This window comes from Procambarus clarkii, chromosome 13, assembly GCF_040958095.1.
Source record: "Procambarus clarkii isolate CNS0578487 chromosome 13, FALCON_Pclarkii_2.0, whole genome shotgun sequence".
In the NCBI taxonomy this organism is placed as follows: domain Eukaryota; kingdom Metazoa; phylum Arthropoda; class Malacostraca; order Decapoda; family Cambaridae; genus Procambarus; species Procambarus clarkii.
The window spans coordinates 17,170,808-17,198,285 of NC_091162.1; the positions used below are offsets into that span (position 1 = coordinate 17,170,808).

A 27,478-nucleotide genomic window follows, 5' to 3' on the forward strand; every position below is an offset into this window, starting at 1 on the left:
CAAAAAGAAGTAGATAGTTCGAGATATATATATCTCAAACATCTCTACCTCCCGAAGGCACCAGATGAGTGAGGGGTCAGTCTGCAATTTTCGTCAAGCCACTGTCAATGTGAGAGAACTCGTGTCCAGCTTATAAGCCTATACTTGCATAAACCACAAGTGAAGATAAACAATCTTTGGACAACACCCACCAGTGGGACTCGAACCCAGAAAGCACAACTACCTTCCAGTAGCTGGCATAACTAGTATGCTTTAACCCACTACGCCATCAGACCTTACAAAAAGAAGTAGATAGTTCGAGATATATATATCTCAAACATCTCTACCTCCCGAAGGCACCAGATGAGTGAGGGGTCAGTCTGCAATTTTCGTCAAGCCACTGTCAATGTGAGAGAACTCGTGTCCAGCTTATAAGCCTATACTTGCATAAACCACAAGTGAAGATAAACAATCTTTGGACAACACCCACCAGTGGGACTCGAACCCAGAAAGCACAACTACCTTCCAGTAGCTGGCATAACTAGTATGCTTTAACCCACTACGCCATCAGACCTTACAAAAAGAAGTAGATAGTTCGAGATATATATATCTCAAACATCTCTACCTCCCGAAGGCACCAGATGAGTGAGGGGTCAGTCTGCAATTTTCGTCAAGCCACTGTCAATGTGAGAGAACTCGTGTCCAGCTTATAAGCCTATACTTGCATAAACCACAAGTGAAGATAAACAATCTTTGGACAACACCCACCAGTGGGACTCGAACCCAGAAAGCACAACTACCTTCCAGTAGCTGGCATAACTAGTATGCTTTAACCCACTACGCCATCAGACCTTACAAAAAGAAGTAGATAGTTCGAGATATATATATCTCAAACATCTCTACCTCCCGAAGGCACCAGATGAGTGAGGGGTCAGTCTGCAATTTTCGTCAAGCCACTGTCAATGTGAGAGAACTCGTGTCCAGCTTATAAGCCTATACTTGCATAAACCACAAGTGAAGATAAACAATCTTTGGACAACACCCACCAGTGGGACTCGAACCCAGAAAGCACAACTACCTTCCAGTAGCTGGCATAACTAGTATGCTTTAACCCACTACGCCATCAGACCTTACAAAAAGAAGTAGATAGTTCGAGATATATATATCTCAAACATCTCTACCTCCCGAAGGCACCAGATGAGTGAGGGGTCAGTCTGCAATTTTCGTCAAGCCACTGTCAATGTGAGAGAACTCGTGTCCAGCTTATAAGCCTATACTTGCATAAACCACAAGTGAAGATAAACAATCTTTGGACAACACCCACCAGTGGGACTCGAACCCAGAAAGCACAACTACCTTCCAGTAGCTGGCATAACTAGTATGCTTTAACCCACTACGCCATCAGACCTTACAAAAAGAAGTAGATAGTTCGAGATATATATATCTCAAACATCTCTACCTCCCGAAGGCACCAGATGAGTGAGGGGTCAGTCTGCAATTTTCGTCAAGCCACTGTCAATGTGAGAGAACTCGTGTCCAGCTTATAAGCCTATACTTGCATAAACCACAAGTGAAGATAAACAATCTTTGGACAACACCCACCAGTGGGACTCGAACCCAGAAAGCACAACTACCTTCCAGTAGCTGGCATAACTAGTATGCTTTAACCCACTACGCCATCAGACCTTACAAAAAGAAGTAGATAGTTCGAGATATATATATCTCAAACATCTCTACCTCCCGAAGGCACCAGATGAGTGAGGGGTCAGTCTGCAATTTTCGTCAAGCCACTGTCAATGTGAGAGAACTCGTGTCCAGCTTATAAGCCTATACTTGCATAAACCACAAGTGAAGATAAACAATCTTTGGACAACACCCACCAGTGGGACTCGAACCCAGAAAGCACAACTACCTTCCAGTAGCTGGCATAACTAGTATGCTTTAACCCACTACGCCATCAGACCTTACAAAAAGAAGTAGATAGTTCGAGATATATATATCTCAAACATCTCTACCTCCCGAAGGCACCAGATGAGTGAGGGGTCAGTCTGCAATTTTCGTCAAGCCACTGTCAATGTGAGAGAACTCGTGTCCAGCTTATAAGCCTATACTTGCATAAACCACAAGTGAAGATAAACAATCTTTGGACAACACCCACCAGTGGGACTCGAACCCAGAAAGCACAACTACCTTCCAGTAGCTGGCATAACTAGTATGCTTTAACCCACTACGCCATCAGACCTTACAAAAAGAAGTAGATAGTTCGAGATATATATATCTCAAACATCTCTACCTCCCGAAGGCACCAGATGAGTGAGGGGTCAGTCTGCAATTTTCGTCAAGCCACTGTCAATGTGAGAGAACTCGTGTCCAGCTTATAAGCCTATACTTGCATAAACCACAAGTGAAGATAAACAATCTTTGGACAACACCCACCAGTGGGACTCGAACCCAGAAAGCACAACTACCTTCCAGTAGCTGGCATAACTAGTATGCTTTAACCCACTACGCCATCAGACCTTACAAAAAGAAGTAGATAGTTCGAGATATATATATCTCAAACATCTCTACCTCCCGAAGGCACCAGATGAGTGAGGGGTCAGTCTGCAATTTTCGTCAAGCCACTGTCAATGTGAGAGAACTCGTGTCCAGCTTATAAGCCTATACTTGCATAAACCACAAGTGAAGATAAACAATCTTTGGACAACACCCACCAGTGGGACTCGAACCCAGAAAGCACAACTACCTTCCAGTAGCTGGCATAACTAGTATGCTTTAACCCACTACGCCATCAGACCTTACAAAAAGAAGTAGATAGTTCGAGATATATATATCTCAAACATCTCTACCTCCCGAAGGCACCAGATGAGTGAGGGGTCAGTCTGCAATTTTCGTCAAGCCACTGTCAATGTGAGAGAACTCGTGTCCAGCTTATAAGCCTATACTTGCATAAACCACAAGTGAAGATAAACAATCTTTGGACAACACCCACCAGTGGGACTCGAACCCAGAAAGCACAACTACCTTCCAGTAGCTGGCATAACTAGTATGCTTTAACCCACTACGCCATCAGACCTTACAAAAAGAAGTAGATAGTTCGAGATATATATATCTCAAACATCTCTACCTCCCGAAGGCACCAGATGAGTGAGGGGTCAGTCTGCAATTTTCGTCAAGCCACTGTCAATGTGAGAGAACTCGTGTCCAGCTTATAAGCCTATACTTGCATAAACCACAAGTGAAGATAAACAATCTTTGGACAACACCCACCAGTGGGACTCGAACCCAGAAAGCACAACTACCTTCCAGTAGCTGGCATAACTAGTATGCTTTAACCCACTACGCCATCAGACCTTACAAAAAGAAGTAGATAGTTCGAGATATATATATCTCAAACATCTCTACCTCCCGAAGGCACCAGATGAGTGAGGGGTCAGTCTGCAATTTTCGTCAAGCCACTGTCAATGTGAGAGAACTCGTGTCCAGCTTATAAGCCTATACTTGCATAAACCACAAGTGAAGATAAACAATCTTTGGACAACACCCACCAGTGGGACTCGAACCCAGAAAGCACAACTACCTTCCAGTAGCTGGCATAACTAGTATGCTTTAACCCACTACGCCATCAGACCTTACAAAAAGAAGTAGATAGTTCGAGATATATATATCTCAAACATCTCTACCTCCCGAAGGCACCAGATGAGTGAGGGGTCAGTCTGCAATTTTCGTCAAGCCACTGTCAATGTGAGAGAACTCGTGTCCAGCTTATAAGCCTATACTTGCATAAACCACAAGTGAAGATAAACAATCTTTGGACAACACCCACCAGTGGGACTCGAACCCAGAAAGCACAACTACCTTCCAGTAGCTGGCATAACTAGTATGCTTTAACCCACTACGCCATCAGACCTTACAAAAGAAGTAGATAGTTCGAGATATATATCTCAAACATCTCTACCTCCCGAAGGCACCAGATGAGTGAGGGGTCAGTCTGCAATTTTCATCAAGCCACTGTCAATGTGAGAGAACTCGTGTCCAGCTTATAAGCCTATACTTGCATAAACCACAAGTGAAGATAAACAATCTTTGGACAACACCCACCAGTGGGACTCGAACCCAGAAAGCACAACTACCTTCCAGTAGCTGGCATAACTAGTATGCTTTAACCCACTACGTAAGGTCTACGTAAGGTAAACCTACGTAAGGTTTTGTAAGGTCTGATGGCGTAGTGGGTTAAAGCATACTAGTTATGCCAGCTACTGGAAGGTAGTTGTGCTTTCTGGGTTCGAGTCCCACTGGTGGGTGTTGTCCAAAGATTGTTTATCTTCACTTGTGGTTTATGCAAGTATAGGCTTATAAGCTGGACACGAGTTCTCTCACATTGACAGTGGCTTGATGAAAATTGCAGACTGACCCCTCACTCATCTGGTGCCTTCGGGAGGTAGAGATGTTTGAGATATATATATCTCGAACTATCTACTTCTTTTTGTAAGGTCTGATGGCGTAGTGGGTTAAAGCATACTAGTTATGCCAGCTACTGGAAGGTAGTTGTGCTTTCTGGGTTCGAGTCCCACTGGTGGGTGTTGTCCAAAGATTGTTTATCTTCACTTGTGGTTTATGCAAGTATAGGCATATATATATATATATATATATATATGTATGTTGTACAAGTCACTAAAAGGTGAATAGTATATACGTCTGTTGTATTTCAAACGCTCCCAAAAATCTACAATATTTCACAAATTCAAGGGCGTGTCGCCACCGCCTAGATCCACTCCATTATTTTCAAGATGAAACTTCACATTACTGGAGTGTGTGTGTATGTGTGTGTGTGTGTGTGTGTGTGTGTTGGTGAGGGTTGAGGTCCAGCTCGACGGCCTCGGCTTTCCGCTATAGATTGTCTAATGCATTATTTTCTAGTCTATATTTAAATATGTGAATTACCTCTATAACCTTCTCTTCTAGCTTCTACAATTTCATTATTAGCATAATTACGCTTCCTTATGTTCTTCTAATTCAACTCTCAATTTCTCAATTTCTGTTTTCTCTCGCTGTGTTTCCTCCTATACCGAACAGTCTGGGCTCTGGTTATCATGTATGTTGCGATCATGTCACACACCCCTGATCATCATCATCATTAACGTGAGGGGGGGGGGGCAGTCTTCCAAGACTATTCTCCTATCTCAGTTATCTTGAGTTTGGTATCTGCCCTGTGGTGAACATCTGGAGTTTCCCCAATATAATGTGTTGTACTTAGCGAGGTGTAAATTGGTACACTCCAGTGCTGGCCTCGTGCAGCTGGTGTACACTTGTACACTGTTCGTGATCATTTCTTATGCAGCTTTATGGAAGCTGCCTCAGTGTATGCTGGTCACTCAGTACCTCCGTCCAAGTGGTTGGGCACCATTCCTCCCTCCCCCTTCCCCCATCCCCGTCCCATCCCTAAATCCTTATCCTGACCCCTTCCCAGGGTTATATAGTCGTGGTGGCTTGGCGCTTTCGAATCGCTCCTGTGGTAGGTAAGTCCACTATGGGCTCACCATAGCCCGTGCTACTTGCCCCGCTCCTGTGCCAGGTAAGTTACGGGCTCACCATAGCCCGTGCTACTTGGAACTTGTTTCGAGTAGCTAAATCTATAACAACAACAACTTGGCGCTTTCCCCCCTGATAGTTCCCTTCCCTGGTCACGCCGTACATTAAACAGTTTATCAATGAATTTTGAGTTATACTGAAGAACTACCTAACCTGGCACAACCTATCCCAGCACAACTTAACCTAACCTGACAATACCTAACTTAATCGAAGCCGACCAAGAATCACCTACTCCAGGCTATCCTAACAACAGTTTAGTTACTTCATTTATTATACACCCCATACCCATCCTGTGGGCGGTAGTGGAAGAGGGGTTACAGAGGCATAATAATGGGCTCAGGGACTGAACCCCACAATTCCTTTAGCTAAGCAAGCAAGCATACAAATTTAGCCATTGTCAACACGAGCAAAGAGTCACTGCACTAATGCTAAGAAAGGAACTAATGCTAGTGGAAAGGCTATGGTTAAGAGGAGACGCTCGAGCTTGCAACATCAACTAGGTAAGCACATCCAACTTCCAGCAAAGAATGAGGGGACAAGACTTCACCACCACACTGGGGGAGAAAGTTCAAGACGTTTACCACCACACAATTTCTAAAACTGAGGCGATTGAGTTAGGAGAAAATACTAAAGAAATTAATTCTTGTGTCACTGGAAGGGAGAAAAAAAACAGGAAGAAGACATGACCACCACATACAAAATCATCAGGGGAATAGAGAGGGAAGACAAGGATAAACCTGCTAGGATGGTATACGAACAAGCAACCCGTCCTCAGGCTATCTTGAGGTTATCTTGAGATGATTTCGGGGCTTTTTAGTGTCCCCGCGGCCCGATCCTCGACCAGGCCTCCACCCCCAGGAAGCAGCCCGTGACAGCTGACTAACACCCAGGTACCTATTTTACTGCTAGGTAACAGGGGCATAGGGTGAAAGAAACTCTGCCCATTGTTTCTCGCCGGCGCCTGGGATCGAACCCAGGACCACAGGATCACAAGTCCAGCGTGCTGTCCGCTCGGCCGACCGGCTAGGGCAGTCCAAGCTGCGCCTGGCCCGAAAAACGCATTCCTCAAATTTAACGATTATACTTTGTATAAACAAAAAAAAACAAAAATCAAGATTTTACGTCATAATACGAGACGAATAGACCTGTAATTACCAGGATCTTTAGGCTTCGGTGTGAAGACAATTTCTAGCATGTGCTCTAGAACCTATACATCATTAAGGCTTAAGGACCTAAGAGACGTAGCAAGCACAACTAGGTGAGTACACACACACACACACACACACACACACACACACACACACACACACACACATGATAGGTGTGTGATAGGGTAGGGGATTGATAGGGTAGATAAAGACAGTCTATTTAACACAAGGGGAACACGCACAAGGGGACACAGGTGGAAACTGAGTGCCCAAATGAGCCACAGAGATATTAGAAAGAACTTTTTTAGTGTCAGAGTGGTTGACAAATGGAATGCATTAGGGGGTGATGTGGTGGAGGCTGACTCCATACACAGTTTCAAGTGTAGATATGACAGAGCCCGATAGGCTCAGGAATCTGTACACCTGTTGATTGACGGTTGAGAGGCGGGACCAAAGAGCCAGAGCTCAACCCCCGCAAACACAGCTAGGTGAGTACAGCTAGGTGAGTACACACACACACACACACACACAGTTTCAAGTGTAGATATGATAGAGCCCAATAGGCTCAGGAACCTGTACATTAGTTAACTGACAGTTGAGAGGCGGGACCAAAGAGCCAGAGCTTAACCCCCGCAAGCACAACTAGGTAAGTACACACACACACAAACTGGGGCACAGTGGATAGAGGGATAGTATAAAGCACAAATTAGGAAGATGGAAACAGAGTGGGGGGGGGGAGGGAGGGGCAGCAATTGAAAGATTGGAGAGAAGAATAACAAGCTTAGAATCAGTCGTTGCCGGGAGGATGGGTGGGGGGAGAGAAATAATCCTTCTCGAGTGATCTTGAGCTGATTTCGGGGCTTAGCGTCCCCGCGGCCCAGTCCTCGACCAGGCCTCCTTTTTGTTACACACACCCCCCAGGAAGCAGCCCGTAGCATCTGTCTAACTCCCAGGTACCTATATACTGCTAGGTAACAGGGGGCATCAGAGTCAAAGAAACATTTTGCCCATTTGACTCCACCGGGGATCGAACCCGGAACCTCAGGACTACGAATCCGAAGCGCTGTCCACTCAGCTGTTAGGCGCTCTGGTTAGGCGTATCCTAACCAACAGAACAACAGGAAACTCCTACATAACCAAACACGAAGGAATATGGCAGTGGAGAACAAAGTGACCAGGTTACGAAAAAGGGGGGAGGCCAGTTTACTGAAAATGATAAAGAAATTTGTGAGGAACTCCATGCCAGCTTCCATGGAGTGTTCACTACTGAGCCTGAACAGCTCCCAGAGCTAAATGAGGAAGCAGCCTCATTTAGCTGCTATTTGTGATCCTGTGGTCCTGGGTTCGATCCCAGGCGCTGGCGAGAAACAATAGGCAGAGTTTCTTTCACCCTATGCCCCTGTTACTTAGCAGTAAAATAGGTACCTGGGTGTTAGTCAGCTGTCACGGGCTGCTTCCTGGGGGGTGGAGGCCTGGTCGAGGACCGGGCCGCGGGGACACTAAAAAAAAGCCCCGAAATCATCTCAAGATAACCTCAAGAAGATAGTTGTAAGAATACAACTAGTATCACTGGGTGTAGCTACAGCTACTGGGCCTGAGGGAGTATCACCATGGCTGTTAAAAGAAGCAGCACAGGCCCTCAGCTGCTTGATTCCGCCCGTATGGCCGAATTTGGACGTAATTTGAAAATAAAAAAAATATGAAAATAAATTTGGGATTTTTTTTTCAACAACAGTAAGTTAAGGGTCCTCTGATAGGTTAGGTGGGCAGGAAATTCTCATAAAGTTTCAAAACGTTATGAAAAACGTTAATTTAAAGTGTCCTCTCATAACCTCTGCGCGTACACCGGACGACTCAAATAGAAAACGGAACAGAACGTCACTTTTGTGAGTCGGTTTCATTTCAAATTACGTCCAAATTTAGCCATATCGCGCATACGAGCTAAAAGTGACGTTATTTTTAAGAGGACGGGTTGTGATTCCTGCTCACTCTTCATCCCCGGCGATGGCAGAAACAAATAGAGTTTATTTCACCCTGAGAGTTGGACAGCCGCAACGGGCTGCCTCCTGGGTGTATGTGTGTGTGTGTACAAATAGTAATATATCAGTTGATTGATTGACAGTTGAGAGGCGGGCCGAAAGAGCCAGAGCTCAACCCCCGCAAACACAACTAGGTGAATACAACTACTTAATACAACCTCCCCCCCCCTTATAACGGATGAGTCCGTATACGAAGTGACTCACCTGGCCCCCCCCCCACCCTACACTACCCCAGGGTTGGTATCCAGGATGATTATGATGATAATGGTGGTTTACGAGGCTCGTGTCCACTAACAACCCAGCTGACGCGCACACACACACACACACACACACACACACACACACACACACACACACACACACACACACACACACACACACACACACACACACACACGCACACACACACACACACACACTCTGACAATATTGCTCCTTAAAACACTGCTGCTCTTCTTATTAATCATAAGTTACGTACTCTGTCCGTCTGTTTGTCTGTCTGTCTGTCTGTCTGTCTGTCTGTCTGTCTGTCTGTCTGTCTGTCTGTCTGTCTCTCTCTCTCTCTCTCGGGACATTTGTGCAGCATCTTACGAAACCTGTACATCTTTATTTAATCACTGGCAGCCTTGTTTACATTAATTCCACAGTTTACGAGCCCTCAAGTGCTGCGAGGTAGTTTATGACAATAATAACCTTGGAGGTTAAGCTTCCAGGCTCGTAAACGGTTTAATAAATATAAGCAAAGCCGACTGGATTAAAAACAAAAAAGATATACAGGTTTCGTCAGTGATTGTGTAAATGTTTCATGGCTCCTGGCCAGAGTTATTATTTCCCCACAACCTCCTTCTCTTCCTCAATGTTTAAACTGCCTTCAGTTTCACTACTGCGCTCGAGATGAGTGACAACTGATGGCTGTATTATGAGCAAATAATTGGTTGCTTAAACATATTAGAGTTATCACCTGTATAAAAATGTCAATGCCAATTCGTGTATAGAACAATTGATGAAATAATTTCTCTCTTGATCACTGCTCATGCTTCGACTCACTCATTCCTCACTGCTCCTTCCCTTCCCACCTACCTAGACTCACACCTCATTCCTCACGTCTCCGCCCGCTACCTAGACTCATACCTGTCACCATTGCATAATTTTTGACGAAGTGCAGCATTCTTCCCTGTCCTGCAGGGCGCCATCTACGGCAACCCGCCCGCCACCTGACTTTCCTTCCCTAGGAGAGTGTACTCACCGATTTGTACGCACCTACTTGGGCTTGCAGGATCGAACATTGACTCTTGGATCCCGCCTTTCTAGCCATCGGTTGTTTACAGCAATGACTCCTGTCCCATTTCTCTATCATACCTAGTTTTTAAATTATGAATAGAGTTTACTTCCACAACCTGTTCCTTAAGTGCATTTCATTTTTCCACTACTCTCACGCTAAAAGAAAACTTCCTAACATCTCTGTGACTAATCTGAGTTTCCAGCTTCCACCCATGTCCCCTCGTTCTGTTAGTATTCCATGTGAAAATTTCTTCTATTTCCACTTTGTCAATTCCCCTGAGTATTTTATACGTTCCTATCATATCCCCCCCTCTCCCTTCTTTTTTCTAGTGTCGTAAGGCTTAGTTCCTTCAGGCGCTCTTCATATCCCATCCATCATAACTCTGGGACAAGCCTCGTCGCAAACTTCTGAACCTTTTCCAGTTTCCTTATGTGTTTCTTCAGGTGGGGACTCCATGATGAGGCGGCATACTCTAAGACTGGTCTTACGTAGGCAGTGTAAAGCGCCCTAAAAGCCTCCTCACTTAGGTTTCTGAATGATGTTCTAACTTTTGCCAGTGTAGAGTACGCTGCTGTCGTTATCCTATTTATATGTGCCTCAGGAGTTAGATTAGGTGTTATGTCCACGCCCATGTCTCTTTCTCGCGTCGTCACAGGTAAGCAGTTCCCCTTCATTGTGTACTGTCCCTTTGGTCTCCTATCACCTAGTCCCATTTCCATAACTTTACATTTGCTCGTATGTGTGTGCGTGTGTGCGTGTGTTTATGTGTGTGTATGTGTGTGTGTGTACTCACCTATTTGTGCTTGCGTGGGTTGAGCTTTGGCTCTTCGGTCCCGCCTCTCAACTGTCAATCAACTGTTTACTAACTACTTTTTTTCTCTCTCTCCCCGACACCACACACACACACACACACACATCAGGAAGCAGCCCGTGACAGCTGACTAACTCCCAGGTACCTATTTATTGCTAGGTAACAGGGGCATTCAGAGTCAATGAAACTTTGCCCATTTGTTTCTGCATGGTGCGGGAATCGAACCCGCGCCACAGAATTACGAGTCCTGCGCGCTATCCACCAGGCTACCAGGCCCCCTAGTGTACAGATTCCTGAGCCTACTGGGCTCTATCATATCTACATTTGAAACTGTGTATGGAGACAGCCTCCGCCACATCACTGCCTAATGCATTCCATCCGTTAACTACTCTGATACTGAAAAAGTTCCTTCTAACGTCTCTGTAGCTCATGTGGGTACTCAGTTTACACCTGTGTCCCCTTGTTCGCGTCCCACCAGTGTTGAAGAGTTTATCCTTCTTTACCCGGTCGATTGTGTGTGTGTGTGTGTGTGTGTGTGTGTGTGTGTGTGTGTGTGTGTGTGTGTGTGTGTGTGTGTGTGTGTGTGTGTGTGTGTGTGTGTCAGGACACTGGACCTACCAACTGGGGAATTCAGTTGGAGAAGGGAGGAGAAACGAGGTGGGGTCACACCGGAAGGATTGCAGACACGCTTCCCCTCCTCTCTGACGCCAACATGCGCGCCAAATGGTTCACCCAAGCCTGGCTCATCACTATATGATATTCACGCATACAATGTTATTCTTTACACAGCTTATAATTTAACCAGGAAAAAGAGGATTAAGCGAATCTAACATCACGAGCTGAGCACGGAGAGCAAAGCTGGAGGAAGTAGAAGCAAAGAATTGCCTACCTTGAGGTTACCTTGAGGTGCTTCCGGGGCTTAGCGTCCCCGCGGCCCGGTCGTCGACCAGGCCTCCTGGTTGCTGGACTGATCAACCAGGCTAATCTGGCTGATCCTGATGACCAGACTGATCCTAACGCAACATGTTTGAGGAACAAACAGGGAGATAAGTGAAAGACCAAGCAACCAGACTAGGCCTTCACAGAGCGAGAGGGACATTGAGAACATCGACCATGAAATGCTAATGGAGGTCAATGACCACTATGATTATGGCATTGCTTCGAAGGTTGTAGCGATAAGGAAGATAAAAGGAGACTGGAAAAATAGCTTTCCATAAAGGCGAGTACTGTACCTGAAGGTCTGGGAATTCTTAAGACAGAACACCATGAGAAAGAGAAATCTTAGAATAAACATCAGGACATGGTGGATTACTTAACTTGCAAATATAAGTAAGTCGAAGGAAGATTTATACCGCCTCCTAAGAGGTAGAGGAACCTAGATAAAAAAAAAAACTGACAGGCAATGATTAGAGGCAAATCGGAGAAATACAAGGAGCATATTCTATATGCTCTATTCTATATCTTATATGTGGCTCACATATAGGACTATGTGAGCCACAACATAGTCCTATATACATGAGAGGAATGAACACACAAGTCTGGTGATCAATGTCATTCCCGAGATAAGGAGCCTAAGCCATGGAAAAAATAACACTTAGGGAAGTGAACTTCACCACAGAAATGATAACGACGTACAAGATTCTAAGACGAATTAACCAAGTAGTTATTGCAAAAATGTTCAACCTGACAAGCAATAGAACGAGGGAGGGACATAATTGCCAACTGGAGATTCAAATATGTCACAGAGATGTCAAAAGGATCTTCTTTATTCTAAGAGTCGTAAATAAACGACACGGCCTAGACGAGCAAGTTGTCGAGATCAATTCGATACACAATCTTAAATGTAAATATGATGAGAAAATGAATGAACAGAAAGACTGCATCAAACTAATGATGGTGGAACGGCAGCCGCGCCTTCCTTTAAGTATATGTAGGTGAGCGCACGCACGCACGCACGCACGCACACGCACACACGCACACACACGGAGGCCAAGACCGTCAGTAGTTTCAAAGCGTTATATGACAAAGAGTGCTGGGAAGACGGGACACCACGAGCGTAGCTCTCATCCTGTAACTACACTTAGGTAATTACACTTAGTAATTACACACACACACACACACACAAACGTGATAATTAAGACGTGTCCTTCACTGAAGTTTAACATAATACACCAAACAGGGCAATTACGGAGGTCTCCTTTACCTTCCTTCAGCCAGCCTTCAACACCCAATACACGCACGAGTGCGCACGCGCGCCCCACCACTTCTTGATATAAGTCCCACGAAACAACGATGCCAAAGACACAATTTGTAATTACCTAAGTACCTAAGTGTATAATATATATATATATATATATAGAGAGAGAGAGATGGAGAGAGAGAGAGAGAGAGAGAGAGAGAGAGAGAGAGAGAGAGAGAGAGAGAGAGAGAGAGAGAGAGAGAGAGAGAGAGAGAGAGAGAGAGAGAGAGAGAGAGAGAGAGAGAGAGAGAGAGAGGCGTCATGGACAATAAATATAGACAAATAGGCTTTTTTTCTAACTTACTAAATTCCAATGTCCATATCTTCTTTTAGATGATAATGGAACTTTCCCTACACGGAGACAACTGTTCAGCAGAACACATTGTGACCCAGGAAGTTTCTTATACAATCACAGCGTAACGACCGCCAACAGCTGGCAAGGAAGACCCACTACGCGCGATGTATTAATCAAAAAGGAGGAATTTAATCAAAACAAAAGCAATTACGAAAACGCGAACCAGGAGGCTAATTGGTAAATCAAGGAGTGAGTGGGACGAAGCAACTGACTGCTCGGTTAGTTTTATAAAGCAGCCAGACGATGCTGTATTAATTGTATAAGGCAGTCCGCTTGTTTTATAACGCAACCAAATGTTCTGTTACTTTCATAAAGCAGCCGGCAGCTCTATTAGTTTTATAAGACAGCCGGCTGCTCTATAAGTTTTATAAAGTAGCCGGCTGCTCTTAGTTTTATAAAGCAGTCGGTGTTCTGTTATAATAGCCTAACTTAAGCAACACAGCCTAACCTACCCATAACGTAACTAGCACGGAGCCATACCAAAGCCTGTCCTACCCATGCGCTAAACAACCTAACTATACCCTCGCCTCGCTTAATCTAACAACAACAACAACAACAAAATCAAAATTGAAACAGCCTAACCTCCGTGAACTTTACGATAACTTAAAGGTAAGAATACCTAAGTACACTAAAGTTAGCCTCAACTTACATGACAGATGACATTGTGTCACTATTTCATATTTTTTTTAAACGATTGCTCAGCCACAATAGTCCAAATTTATATAAACAGGATTTCAGGATGATTAATATAAGTAGGCCTATATATATATCCAGCGTTCCCAGCGTCATTAAACTGATGCACTAAATTGCCTGAACCTAACCTATTCGAGGACCCACGAATAAAAATCGGGATATCACGTCACTTTGGCTAGCTGATATGAATTGCGTGGACATCAGTTTTTTTTTTAACCTTTGGGGCCAAAAACAAAATGCGATGTACTATTCAAGAGGACAGGCTGGTATATATATATATATATATATATATATATATATATATATATATATATATATATATATATATATATATATATATATATAAATATCACATAAAAACCTGAAATCCTCCATAAAATGTAATATATTATATAAGGCTCTCGATTTCCCAGGCGTCCAAAAAAAAAAAGGGAAGAGGTTATGCTTTTACCAAATACGTCAAAAAGATGCCAACCCTCTTCCTCGAGTGACCTAAGTCAATACCGGTTTGTTCCAGGAAGCGTCAATATTGCGGCGTTCTAGATTTCCACAAACCATTGCCAATTTTACGATGGTGACGAAAGCGTAACCTATGTAGTGCACATTCAGGGGGGAGGGGGGGGAAGTTTAGGTGGGATTGCTTGTTTACAATATAGTTGTAAACAATTATATAATGTAATATCATGTTTACAATATAGTTTAAGGAGGCAGTATGCGGGACTTGAATCGGGGTCCAAGATGTGTTGTAAGGCTACAGACTGATTAAAACATGAGCATACTTTAAGACCTGGGTGGCAAACAGATCGTCCGCGTAGAGAGCTTAAATTAACACACACACACACACACACACACACACACACACACACACACACACACACTCAAACAAACACGCAAACGTACGAAAATTCTCCTTTGCGAACGGAATTGCAGAAGGTTGGAGCCAGAGTGTGAAACCGGCGGATGCCAAACACCATCAGCAGTTTCAAAGCTTTGTCATGTGACAAAGATTATTGGGAAGATGGGACACCATGAGCGTGGCTCTCATCCTGCAACTGCTCTTAACTACACACACACACACACACACACATACACACACACACACACACACACACACCAACCTATCCTCTTGCAAATTACGTCTGAATTTGGTCGTTTGCCCGTATGGGCGAAAATTAACGTAATTTGAAAATGAAAAATAATTGAAAATAAACGTTGGATTATTTTTTCCAAAACAGTAAGTTAAGGATTCTCTGGTAGGTTAGGGGGGCAGGAAATTCTCCTAAAGTTTCAAAACGTCAAGAAAACCGTTAATTGAAAGTTTCCTCTGCTAACCTAACCGAGTAAGCCTGAGGACTCAAAACAGAAAACGGGACACTACATCACTTTCGTGAGTCGATTTCATTTCAAATTACGTCCATTTTTTTCATAGCGCGCATACGAGCGAAAAGCGACCTTATTTTAAGAGGACGGGTTGCACACACACACACACACACGTGTGTCTCCTCACGTCGCTGGAAGACAGAAGAGTTAGGGGGGGACATGATCACCACATACAAGATTCTCAAAGGAATTGATAAGGGTAGATAAAGACAGACTATTTAACACAAGACGCACACGCACTAGTGGACACAGGTGGAAATTGAGTGCCCAAATGAGCCACAGAGATATTAGAAATAACTTTTTTAGTGTCAGAGTGGTTGACAAATGGAATGCATTAGGAAGTGATGTGGTGGAGGCAGACTCCATACACAGTTTCAAGTGTAGATATGATAGAGCTCAGTAGGCTCAGGAACCTGTACACCAGTTGATTGACAGTTAAGAGGTGGGACCAAAGAGCCAGAGCTCAACCCCTGCAAGCACAAATTGGTGAGTACACACACACACACACAATACCATGGATACTAAAAGAGGGTGCATAAGCACTAAGTGTGCCACTCTCTATGGTGTATAACAGGTCACTGGAAACAGGAGACCTTCCGGAAAGTTGGAAGACAGATAATGTAGTCCCAATATACAAAAAGGGTAACAGGTAAGAGGTACTGAACTACAGGCCAGTTTCCCTAACTTGTATACCATGCAATGTGATGGAGAAGATCGTGAGGAAAAGGCTCGTAGAACATTTGGAGGGAAAGAGCTTTGTAACACACCACCAGCATGGGTTAAGGGATGGTAAATCATGCCTCACAGGCTTAATAAAATTCTATGACCAGGCGACAAAAATTAGGCAAGAAAGAGAAGGGTGGGCCGACTTCATTTTCTTGAACTGTCAGAAAGCCTTTGAAACAGTACCCCATAAAAGGATGTTACAAAAGTTGGAAAAACAGGCAGGAGTAAAAGGTAAGGTGCTCCAGTGGATAAGGGAGTATCTTAGCAACAGGAAACAACGAGTAACTGTGAGGGGGGAGACATCAGAGTGGCAAGATGTCACCAGCGGAGTCCCACAGGCTTCTGTACTTGGACCAATCCTGTTTCTGATATATATAAACGATTTTCCAGAAGTTATAGTCATTCCTCTCAATGTTTGCTGGTAATGCAAAAATTATGAGAAGAATCAAGACAAATGAAGATAGAGACTACAGGACGACCTGGACAAATTGGAGGAATGGTCTAAAAAATGGCTACTGAAATTTAACTCAAGAAAGTGTAAAGTAAAGAAATTGGGCGAAGGAAGCAGGATCCAGAACACAAGGTACCATCTGGGAGGTGAAATCGTGCAAGAGTCAAATAAAGAGAAAGAGAAAGATCTGAGGGTTGATATCACACCGAACCTGTCCCTAAAACCCCACATTAAAAGGAGTATCGAGGAGTACTCCACATCCTGGAGTAGGCAGCTCCAACCTGGATAAACCCAAGACAAAATTAGAGAATATTCAGAGGTATGCCACCAGACTAGTCCAAAACTGAGAGGTATGAGCTATGAGGAAAGGATACGGGAATTAATCCCTACATCCCTGAAAGAGTAAGGGCATTACCACCTACAAAATTATCTGGGGAATTGACAGGGTGAACAAAGACAAACTATTGAGTATGGGTAAAACACGAACACGGGGACACTAGTGGTAACTTAGTACCCAAAGGAGCCACCGAGACAGTAGAAAGAATTTGTTCAGTGTAAGAATAGTTAACAAATGGAATGCATTAGGCAGTGATGTGGTGGAAGCAGACGCCATACATAGTTTCTAATGTAGATATGATAGAGCTCAATAGGCTCCAGAATCTGTACACCAGTTGACTGACAGTTGAGAGGCGGATCCAAAGAGTCAAAGCTCAACCCCCGCAAGCACAGCAAGATGAATACACACACACTCTTGCCTCCGACTAACAACGAGACCAGGATCTTCCGCGAACTGCCTCAAACCGACATTCAACATAACAATTGCAGAGTTCATTATCATAACACAGTAGCTCTTTCTCTCGACTACTACTTCTTAAAAAAAAAAAATGTGATTTTGCCTAACCAGAAACGTCAGAAAAACGCTTTAAACACGACCCACAACTGATATTCCAGCCCATCCTCCTGTGGTGGTAGTACTTATAGTAACGATGAGGACAATAGTATATATACCCACATACAACGATATTAGAAAGTAAAATTGGCACTATTGAGTTGGACAAACCGGAAAACTATTTTATCACTTGTGTTACTTTGACAAACTAAACTAACCTAACCTCCCTAGGCCTAAAACACGATATCTGAGGCCTAATATAGTACATATGTGCGCTATACTAGGCCTAGGAATATTTAAGTTTGTTTTTAAGCTTCATATATTTTAAACGGATTCCTTACTAGTCAGTATACTACTATCTAAAACCTAAGTACGTTCGAATTCGTGACTATTGACGCTCGTCACATTAGGTAGTATCTAATAGTATCTAAACAGGAGGATGGGTTGCATATCCGAACATTGCCTCCCACTCTTTCTATGTTCGAATCGTACTACAATAAATGTTTCACTCACGAACACAGCCTATCCTCAACGCTGAGGACCATAGTATATATATTCCGACGTACAACGAAATTAGAAAATAAAATATAATTGTGTGCCCTAACTGGGCACACAATTATTATATATAATATTAATATATATGAGAAAATTCCTAGTATGAATACACAGTACGTTAAAAGTTTATGAATTTGGGGGTCGGTCGCCGAGGGGCGAGCCTAGCCTTAAGAACAAGGTACTGTAAACCTTTCATAATTTTTTTTTTAACTTTATTTAAGAAAATACAATATAAATTACATATACATAAGTTTTACAAGGCAATTATACATTACAATTCTTAGTGAACAAGTGTTTCAGTAGTACAGAACAAGATCTTTAAAAAAAAAAACCTGAATGTTATACTTATTTACCTATAAACGATTTACAAAAATTGGAGAATAAATTTACATTAAAATACAGGGAAAATTATTCCATTTATATATATTTTATATAATTCTTCCATAATTCAACATTACCGAAACACCTTACCCAATATAACTTAGTCCTAGTTATGCATAAACCAACAAATATAATAACAGTGCATATTTCTATTTAACAAAATACCGAATTTTAACGTGAAAAAAAACATTCAATATATTAAGTCGTCAGGTGTCAGATGAATTTGTAAAATGTTAACATCTTACCCACAGCGATAATAGGACTGTTTTTGCACCTTTGGACCAACAAGTTTGTGTTGTGGTTTGATGCAATTGGCTTCAACCACCAGAGTCTGGTTGAACAGATTGATGCCCCAATAAGACTTCTATTTCATACATGCCACCTTAGGTCGGTCGGCCGAGCGGACAGCACGCTGGACTTGTGATCCTGTGGTCTTGGGTTCGATCCCAGGCGCCGGCGAGAAACAATGGGCAGTTTCTTTCACCCTATGCCCCCTGTTACCTAACAGTAAAATAGGTACCTGGGTGTTAGTCAGCTGTCACGGGCTGCTTCCTGGGGGTGGAGGCCTGGTCGAGGACCGGGCCGCGGGGACACTAATAGCCCCGAAATCATCTCAAGATAACCTCAAGATTAGTTACAAAGACGCCATATCCATAACAATCACAAAAAAGGCTTCTCAGCTGTACATCATAATGTATTGTATTGACAATAAGATACTTGCCACATTTGGGGTTAAGTGTTATATAATGGATTTTAGCAGTCAGGACTGATACGTTTGGGCACAGTTCCTTTCACCTGATGTGTCTGTTCACCTAGCAGCAAATAGGCAACTATTGTGGGTTGCATCCTGGCAAAGGTCAGTAGTTGGCCTCGGGGGGATCTCGATAAGCCTATGAGGCTTATGGTAACAGACAATGGAAAAGTGGTCTTTGGCGGGTCTTATTCGGTCACGACCAGCAGTGTGTTCGGGTGGCTTGGTGAGCGGAGTGTTCATGTGGCTTGGTGAGCGGGTCATTAACGGTGTCTAGAGCCCCGCAGTTTGCTCTGCCCTCTTGCAATCGCCGAGGCATCGCATCGACAGTTACACCAATCCTGCTCCTAAGACTACGCACCTTGGCACTGCGCAACCATTCATCTAAGACTGTGCAGCCACAGTCGCTAAAACCGCACAGATCCTTACTCCCTAAGAGTGCGCAATATTACCACGCCCGCGCCACCTTGCCCCTCTCCCCCCCCCCCCCCCTAAGACTGCGCAATTCTCCCCACCCCCAAGACTGCGCAATCCTCCCCCTCCCCCCACGCTGGAATTTCAGTCCGCCAAGACACTGAAAATATAACAATACGCGTCCTCTGTTGCTTCCGTGATTAGACTGACGGCGAGAGAGAGAAATTAAACCAATTTGTAATGGTTCTATTATCATCATTATTTTCTAAACTATGTTATTACTGAAGAAAAAACAAAACTGAAAAAAACACTGACGTCCTCAAATACAGTGACACTACCAGGCTGATAATATACCATTGGTGATGTACAGTTACAGCTGTGAGAGATGTGCGAGATACACAAAGTTTTAAATTCTATTCATTCTCTCTTTAAGGTTTCGTCCACTAACGGACTCCAGCCCCGCTCCTGTGTCAGGTAAGTCCACTACGGGCTCACCATAGCCCGTGCTACTTGCCCCGCTCCTGTGTCAGGTAAGTCCACTACGGGCTCACCATAGCCCGTGCTACTTGCCCCGCTCCTGTGTCAGGTAAGTCCACTACGGGCTCACCATAGCCCGTGCTACTTGCCCCGCTCCTGTGTCAGGTAAGTCCACTACGGGCTCACCATAGCCCGTGCTACTTGCCCCGCTCCTGTGTCAGGTAAGTTCACTACGGGCTCACCATAGCCCGTGCTACTTGCCCCGCTCTTGTGTCAGGTAAGTCCACTACGGGCTCACCATAGCCCGTGCTACTTGCCCCGCTCCTGTGTCAGGTAAATCCACTACGGGCTCACCATAGCCCGTGCTACTTGCCCCGCTCCTGTGTCAGGTAAGTCCACTACGGGCTCACCATAGCCCGTGCTACTTGCCCCGCTCCTGTGTCAGGTAAGTCCACTACGGGCTCACCATAGCCCGTGCTACTTGCCCCGCTCCTGTGTCAGGTAAGTCCACTACGGGCTCACCATAGCCCGTGCTACTTGCCCCGCTCCTGTGTCAGGTAAGTCCACTACGGGCTCACCATAGCCCGTGCTACTTGCCCCGCTCCTGTGTCAGGTAAGTCCACTACGGGCTCACCATAGCCCGTGCTACTTGGAACTTGTTCCGAGTAGCTGAATCTATAACAACAACAATCCACTAACGGTATATCTTTCAACAGTTATTTCAGGTAAGTACTATGTTACAAAAAAAAAAAACCTGTCCCTGGATGTGTTATTTTCTAATTGTTTATGCCTCTAAAATATAGAAATTGGCTCTTATTCTCCTCAAATTTGCCCCAATCGCTTGGGCTGGATGGTAGAGCGACGGCCTCGCTTCATGCAGGTCGGCGTTCAATCCCCGACCGTCCAAGTGGTTGGGCACCATTCTTCCCCCCCCCCCACGTCCTATCCCAAGTCCTTATCCTGATCCCTTCCAAGTCCTAAACAGTCGTAATGGCTTGGCGCTATTTTTATAATATTTATTTATCTCCTCAAACTTTGCTTTTATCTCTGCCTTAGACAGCTTAGTGAAGACGTCTTCAAGCTTACTTAAAGGCTGCCGACTTCTTATCTACAGTTGTTGGCTAAGCAAGTTTCGAGGACACTAACAGCCATTTTTTACACTTTTCAGGCGTAAGTAATTAGAAAATAACAATTACTACTCGGGGCCAAAAACTGTGAAACACCGTGTAATGTTTTGTATTAGAGTACTATTAAGATAAATTATGTTCACAGTCAATGAGCATAATTAATATCCGTATCCATGTGGATATTAATTATACATATTCACGACCAGCCTATGACAGTCCCATACTATCCACGTGTCGTCATGAAAAGCTGGTTGACTCTAGCCCCAAGCGTCGGGTCTCCAGCCTTGGAGATTCTCTCTTAAAGATATATATTTGTATTTTAGAATGTATGGTGTCCATCAACAATAATTAGCAGGCGCGCAAATAATATTGTTCTAAGTTATATATACAAGGATACATCATATAAGCACATATAAGGGCAGATGTATTCTATAGGAAGCAATTGGTACTTGAAAATGCTGTCGTACGACCACAAACCTGAGAATATATTATGTGTATTTTACACCTGTCAGACATGGCCATATTACAGCTAAATTGATTTTGTAAGTCTTATTTTCGAAATATTAAGCATAATAAAACATGCTTCATCAAGCTTTTAAGACACATCACCCATGACACTCTTGGCTGGATTAAACAAAAACCAATTTATGCGCTTCTAGTTATGAGATTCTGAAGAGAAGACCATTATAAAATTCTTAGCGTTCTGAGTACACTTTGCATCGCATACAAGATGTGGCCCACATCTCAGCGGCCACAAGATGTGGCCCTGTATCATAATACGACACAGAACTCAAACTTTGGAAATTATAACTTTTAGCGTCATCGTGATGTCACGCCTTGTGCATACCATATATAAAAAACAAAAAGTTTTCTCATATTGTGGTTAGATTTGGTTTGTATAGGATAAGTAGAATATGTGAATATGAGAATATATAAGTAGAATATGTGTATGATAAGTAGAATATAACATAAGTAGAATATTTCCTGCCCGAAACGCTTTGCGTAATAGTGGCTTTAGGCATTGTATGTACCAGCTCTATCTATAAATTCATCAATATTTGTATCACCCCTTGTATGTATGTACTTTACCTAAATAAACATTTGAATTTGAATTTGAATTTGAATGTCAGGTTAGTTGGGATACGTTAGGTTTGGTCAGATCAGGTTATATCGAGTTTACTTAAAGAATAACAATGACGTAGAGAGATTACATTTTTCTCAGTTCTTAATCCCTAATCCCAACACAAGTGATGACCAAGGAGCAGGAAATTCAGATGTTGACTTTCATTCACCGGTCGGTTACAAGTCATATATTTAACCCAAGACGGTTTGCCAACGGATTTTCAAACCTACCTAATGGATTTTAAACCCTACCTAACGGATTTTAAACACAACCTAACGGATTTTAAAACCTACACAAAGGATTTTAAAACCTAACCTAACGGATTTTAAAACCTACCGAACGCATTTTAAACCCCTACCGAACGTATTTTAAACCCTACCTAACGGATTTTAAAACCTACCGAACGGATTTTAAACCCTACCTAACCGATTTTAAAACCTACCGAACGGATTTTAAACCCTACCTAACGCATTTTAAAACCTACCGAACGGATTTTAAACCCTACCTAACGGATTTGAAAACCTACCTAAAGGATTTTAAAACCTACCTATCGGATTTTAAAATCTACATAACGGATTTGAAAATCTACATAACAGATTTTAAAATCTACATAACAGATTTTAAAATCTACCTACCCCATCCGCTCAACAGTGAAAGAATGGAAAATTGAATATTGTTAGTGCCTGATCTGTAAAAATAAAGACAAAGAAAAAAAAGAGGCTATTGAGTAGGTTAACGTTTCATGCGCACTGGACCATTCTGTGTACTGAAAAAGAACATACCTCGACGTCACTTTGACAATGAGTGGGAAGAGATCTTTTCCACCGTGGTTAAAGTGTACATATTTGATCTGGAATTCGCATGAGGCTTTGGCAAAGAGAGAAAGTATGGAGAGCTTTCAATTCTATTCACAAACGTTCTGCTGATAAATTTCATTCGAAAAGTGAAATACAGACACAAAAATTGTAATCAGAATGTTAATTTTGGGTGAAAGCTGTCAATACATTGAAGGCTACAGCAGCTGCCTCAAATCAAAGTTAGCTATCACACGAACACATCCACAAGGGCCGTGACGAGGATTCGAACCTGCGTCCAGGAACATTTATTAGCTATCACACCTTTTAATTTTACATTTACATTACGTTATGAAATTTGTCATGTTGTATTTGTATATATATATATGCTCGGAAAATAGGATCTTGGGAGGCAGAGCGAATGATTAAGCTTGGTGGTGGTGGGTGGAGAGGGGGGGGGGAGGGCCAGGATGCGGGAAGTTATGGTCTAGAGTGCCATCCAAAAGATTGGCACACAGGTCCAAAAATAATGAAATCCATATATATATATATATATATATATATATATATATATATATATATATATATATATATATATATATATATATATATATATATACAAAATTACTCTGGCTCTGTGTGCCTTCTTTTTTTGCCTTCTATTTCAGTTATGACTAGTTGATCAGCTGGCATTAGGGCAATTGTTGTTGTTGATTTAAGGGCGACGCTGACTGGAGGATCGGATGCTCTCTCCACTATCCGATTTCGAGAAATGGCTTAAAAGGGGGATGGGATTCGCCGGCATTTTTTCCACAAGGGTTCTCCCTTTACAACCTGTTTGGACGGCGGACCTGACCGATGGGGCGGAAACAATGGCGAAGAATTTCAAATCTGGCGATGAAGCCCCTTGCACCAGCCCCCGTCTAGGAAAATGGGAACCTTGGACAACTATGTAGTAAGTTGTTAATTATAGTGAAGTTCAGCTCATTTGTTGTCATGATATAACGCAGAGACAGAGTCCCCGACTCCAGATAAATTAGTTCCAGAGACGATCACCAGGAGGCAACACTAGTCAATTCCACTAGAAAGCTTCGCTTTATGACCGTCAAAAACTTTTCAAGTTTCCTCAATGTGTAGAGTCATTCTCGACATATCGGCCGGAAACCAAGCGCAGGCAGTGAACTAAACAAGACAAATCCATAAGCTCTCTACTTACATGATAAATATGATAAAGTAGCAAGCGCAATACAAAATGAAAGTTGAGTTACCTTAAGGATGACGAGGAGTCCCGGGGCGTGGCTGTTGCGGGGAGGGGCGTTGCTGTTGCGGGGAGGGGCGTGGTCAACGAGAACCACCTCCTCCTCAACCTGCGGGCGGGGTAATGGTGATTAACATACAACCAAGACGACAGAATTCTTCATCAATGGTAATTGGCTGCTGCTGCTGCTGCAGCATCCATAATGAGCCGTTTGACCAATGACCACTAACCGCTCACAGAAGTCGACGACTTGTATTATTATTCTTAGCACGCTAAGAACCTTTCCTTCCCACAGCTCGTCAACTCTACAAGTTTCCCCCCTGGAATACGACCCGCCAATCGGTTAACAACCAGATCTCAAATACTATCAGGCAAACAGTTAAAAGATCGATGCCCACTGGACCCTCCCTGTCCAGGGCTTGAACTTTACCAAAATCGCTGGCGAGGCGTGAGGCCACCTAGCTACCACGGAACGTACGAAACTACGCACCACTAACCTCTATTCTTGCATACACTGTATTTATGACACATTAATCACGCTACAAAAGTCAACTCCTGCCGGAAAACAATGATTTAACATCACCTTATATCCAAGGATAACTTGTAGGGTTTTCCTTGGCGGTAGTGAATGGAAACGGTAATGGGGGAGATGGGGGTTATATAACAGACATTATATACGACTTTCGCTAAACCCCCAATCACTGTAACATATACCGCACACATTCTACACACACTCAAGGCACGCAAATTGTGCACAACGTAAACTCAACATATAAACACCGTCGGAGCAATTTTCAGAAAGGAGAATTTTACCCGCAATCACAAAAAAATAGCAGCAAATTACCATTCGTCTAATTGTTTAGACAAATAATTCAAGACACCAACACCAGAGCGCAATGTTCATTAATCTAACTGCTGAACCATTTCATTGAGCAATTTACTTCCGTTGTATTAAAACTCCAAGTTTTAATAGCCTAACGCCATCATCTAAAGTGATGGCGTTAGGCTATCATATATCTGAAATGATGGCGCTTTGATATCATGCGTCCATCATCATCATCATCATCCAGCCCGTTCTCCACTCCGTACAAAATGATACGTAATTAAGTGAGAGGACGCGTTGATTGGTGCTTGTGAATTATAATACCGGATCAGGATATTCATCAAGCATTTACGCAACCACTTACGAAACCTGTACATCTTTCCTCAATCGTGGCGGCATCGTTTATATTCACTAATCAGTTTATGAGCTCCAGAATGCTACGAGGTTGTCTGTATACCCATACCAACCTTGTGTGTGGTGAAGTTTCCAAGCGCGTACCCTGCTCGGGCTCACCATAGCCCGTGCTACAAGGACATGTCATTCTGAGTAACTAAATCTAAGACAACAACAACATCGTAAACCCTGTTTAGTAAATGCCAACAAAGCCGCCACGAGTGAATAAAGGTGTACAGCTTTCCTAAGTGAAAGAGTAAATGCTTGGTGAATCCTGACTTCGGTACCTTAATTACAACACTCCCAGAAATCCTGGGAGAGAGAGGAGCGACGCGGCGCTTACAACCTTGTTCTTCAAGGTGCGCAGTTTGCCGGGGACGAGAAAATTAGGTGCACTTATTTACGCCGTCTGCACTAATTGATTCCAAGGAAAGGATAAATATAAGGGGGAAAAAGTTCATATAACTCGCGTAGTAATGACGCTTCCTGCTGGACTTGTGATGAGGAAGGTGCGTGTGTGGGTGCGTGCGTGCATGTGTGGGTGCGTGTGTGCATGTGTGGGTGCGTGTGTACTCACTTGTGCTTGCGGGGGTTGAGCTCTGGCTCATTGGTTCCGCCTGTCAAACGCCAATCAACTGGTGTACAGATTCCTGAACCTACTGGGCTCTATCATATCTACATTTGAAACTGTGTATGGAGTCAGCCTCCACCACATCACTGCCTAATGCATTCCATCTGTTAACTACTCTGACAGTGAAAAAGTTCTTGCTAACGTCCCTGTGGCTCATTTGGGTACTCAGTTTCCACCTGTGTCCCCTTATTCGCGTACCGCCCGTGTTAAAAGTTTATCCATATCGACCCTGTCAATCCTCCTGAGAATTTTGTAGATAGTGATCATGTCTCCCCGAGCTTTCCTGTCTTCCAGCAACGTGAGGTGCATTTCACGCAGCTTTTCCTCGTAACTCGTGTGTGTGTGTGTGTGTGTGTGTGTGTGTGTGTGTGTGTGTGTGTGTTAAATGATATAAATGAGAACAAGCCTATTTTTAATACACAATACGTTAAAATTGATAAATACGTCCTATTTTGGACGTCCGCAGCTTTAACGACCCCTGGCCGACATACCAACCTGTTCTCATCAACAAAGGCCAAATGCTCGTTAATCCACCCCGCCAACCCCTCTTGTTTATGAGTTTACAGCACTTCGAGAATTGCTTCGTTTACGTCCTCTGCTCGAATCACACCTCTCTAAATGCTTCATAAACCTAAGAACCTAACCATAGGGCTAACTTTTCAACACACTGTTAGAGGAACTATTAACTTATATATTTGAGAAAATACAAAATCTTAATACGCAGTACGTTAAAATTGGTGAATAACGTTTTTGGAATTGACAGCCGGTTGGATGAGCCTGAGGCCGGGTTGCTGTTCGAAAAATATTCGAACGTCATCAGTTGTGAGTTGTGTGTAAAGCGTTTTTGATAAAAAAAAAATTGGAAAGGGTTTGGGGACTTTATGGAATCACTTTCAGCCTTTGTTGACGAGTACGGACTGTATTGTTCGTAAAGATAGTTCCTGGCTCTCTCTCTCCTTATGTTCAAAACGCATTTCTCGAAATGATTTACTCACGTACTCAAAGTTCCCACACTTAAGTCCCCCGTCCACCTCACCTCACTGTCACCTGGGCTTTCCCCAGCGTTCTCAGTCTCCACTGCTGCACCTGTGTACCCACCTGTGGAGTCCGTCCCCCATCGAAAGGCCTCTCCTGTATGTTGTTATATTAGATTTAGTTACTCAGAAC

At 43.4% G+C, this 27,478-nt stretch overlaps 1 protein-coding gene across 2 annotated transcripts in view; it reads right to left on the reverse strand.

Moving 5' to 3' along the window:
- Positions 1–27,478, reverse strand: part of Mef2 (myocyte enhancer factor 2) — a 653,808-nt gene that overhangs the window by 580,568 nt on the left and 45,762 nt on the right. For both annotated transcript variants that reach the window (XM_069323723.1, XM_069323711.1), the window contains exon 2: positions 24,475–24,573. The gene's annotated coding sequence lies outside the window, so the exon portion shown is untranslated. The remainder of the gene's footprint in view (positions 1–24,474; positions 24,574–27,478) is intronic.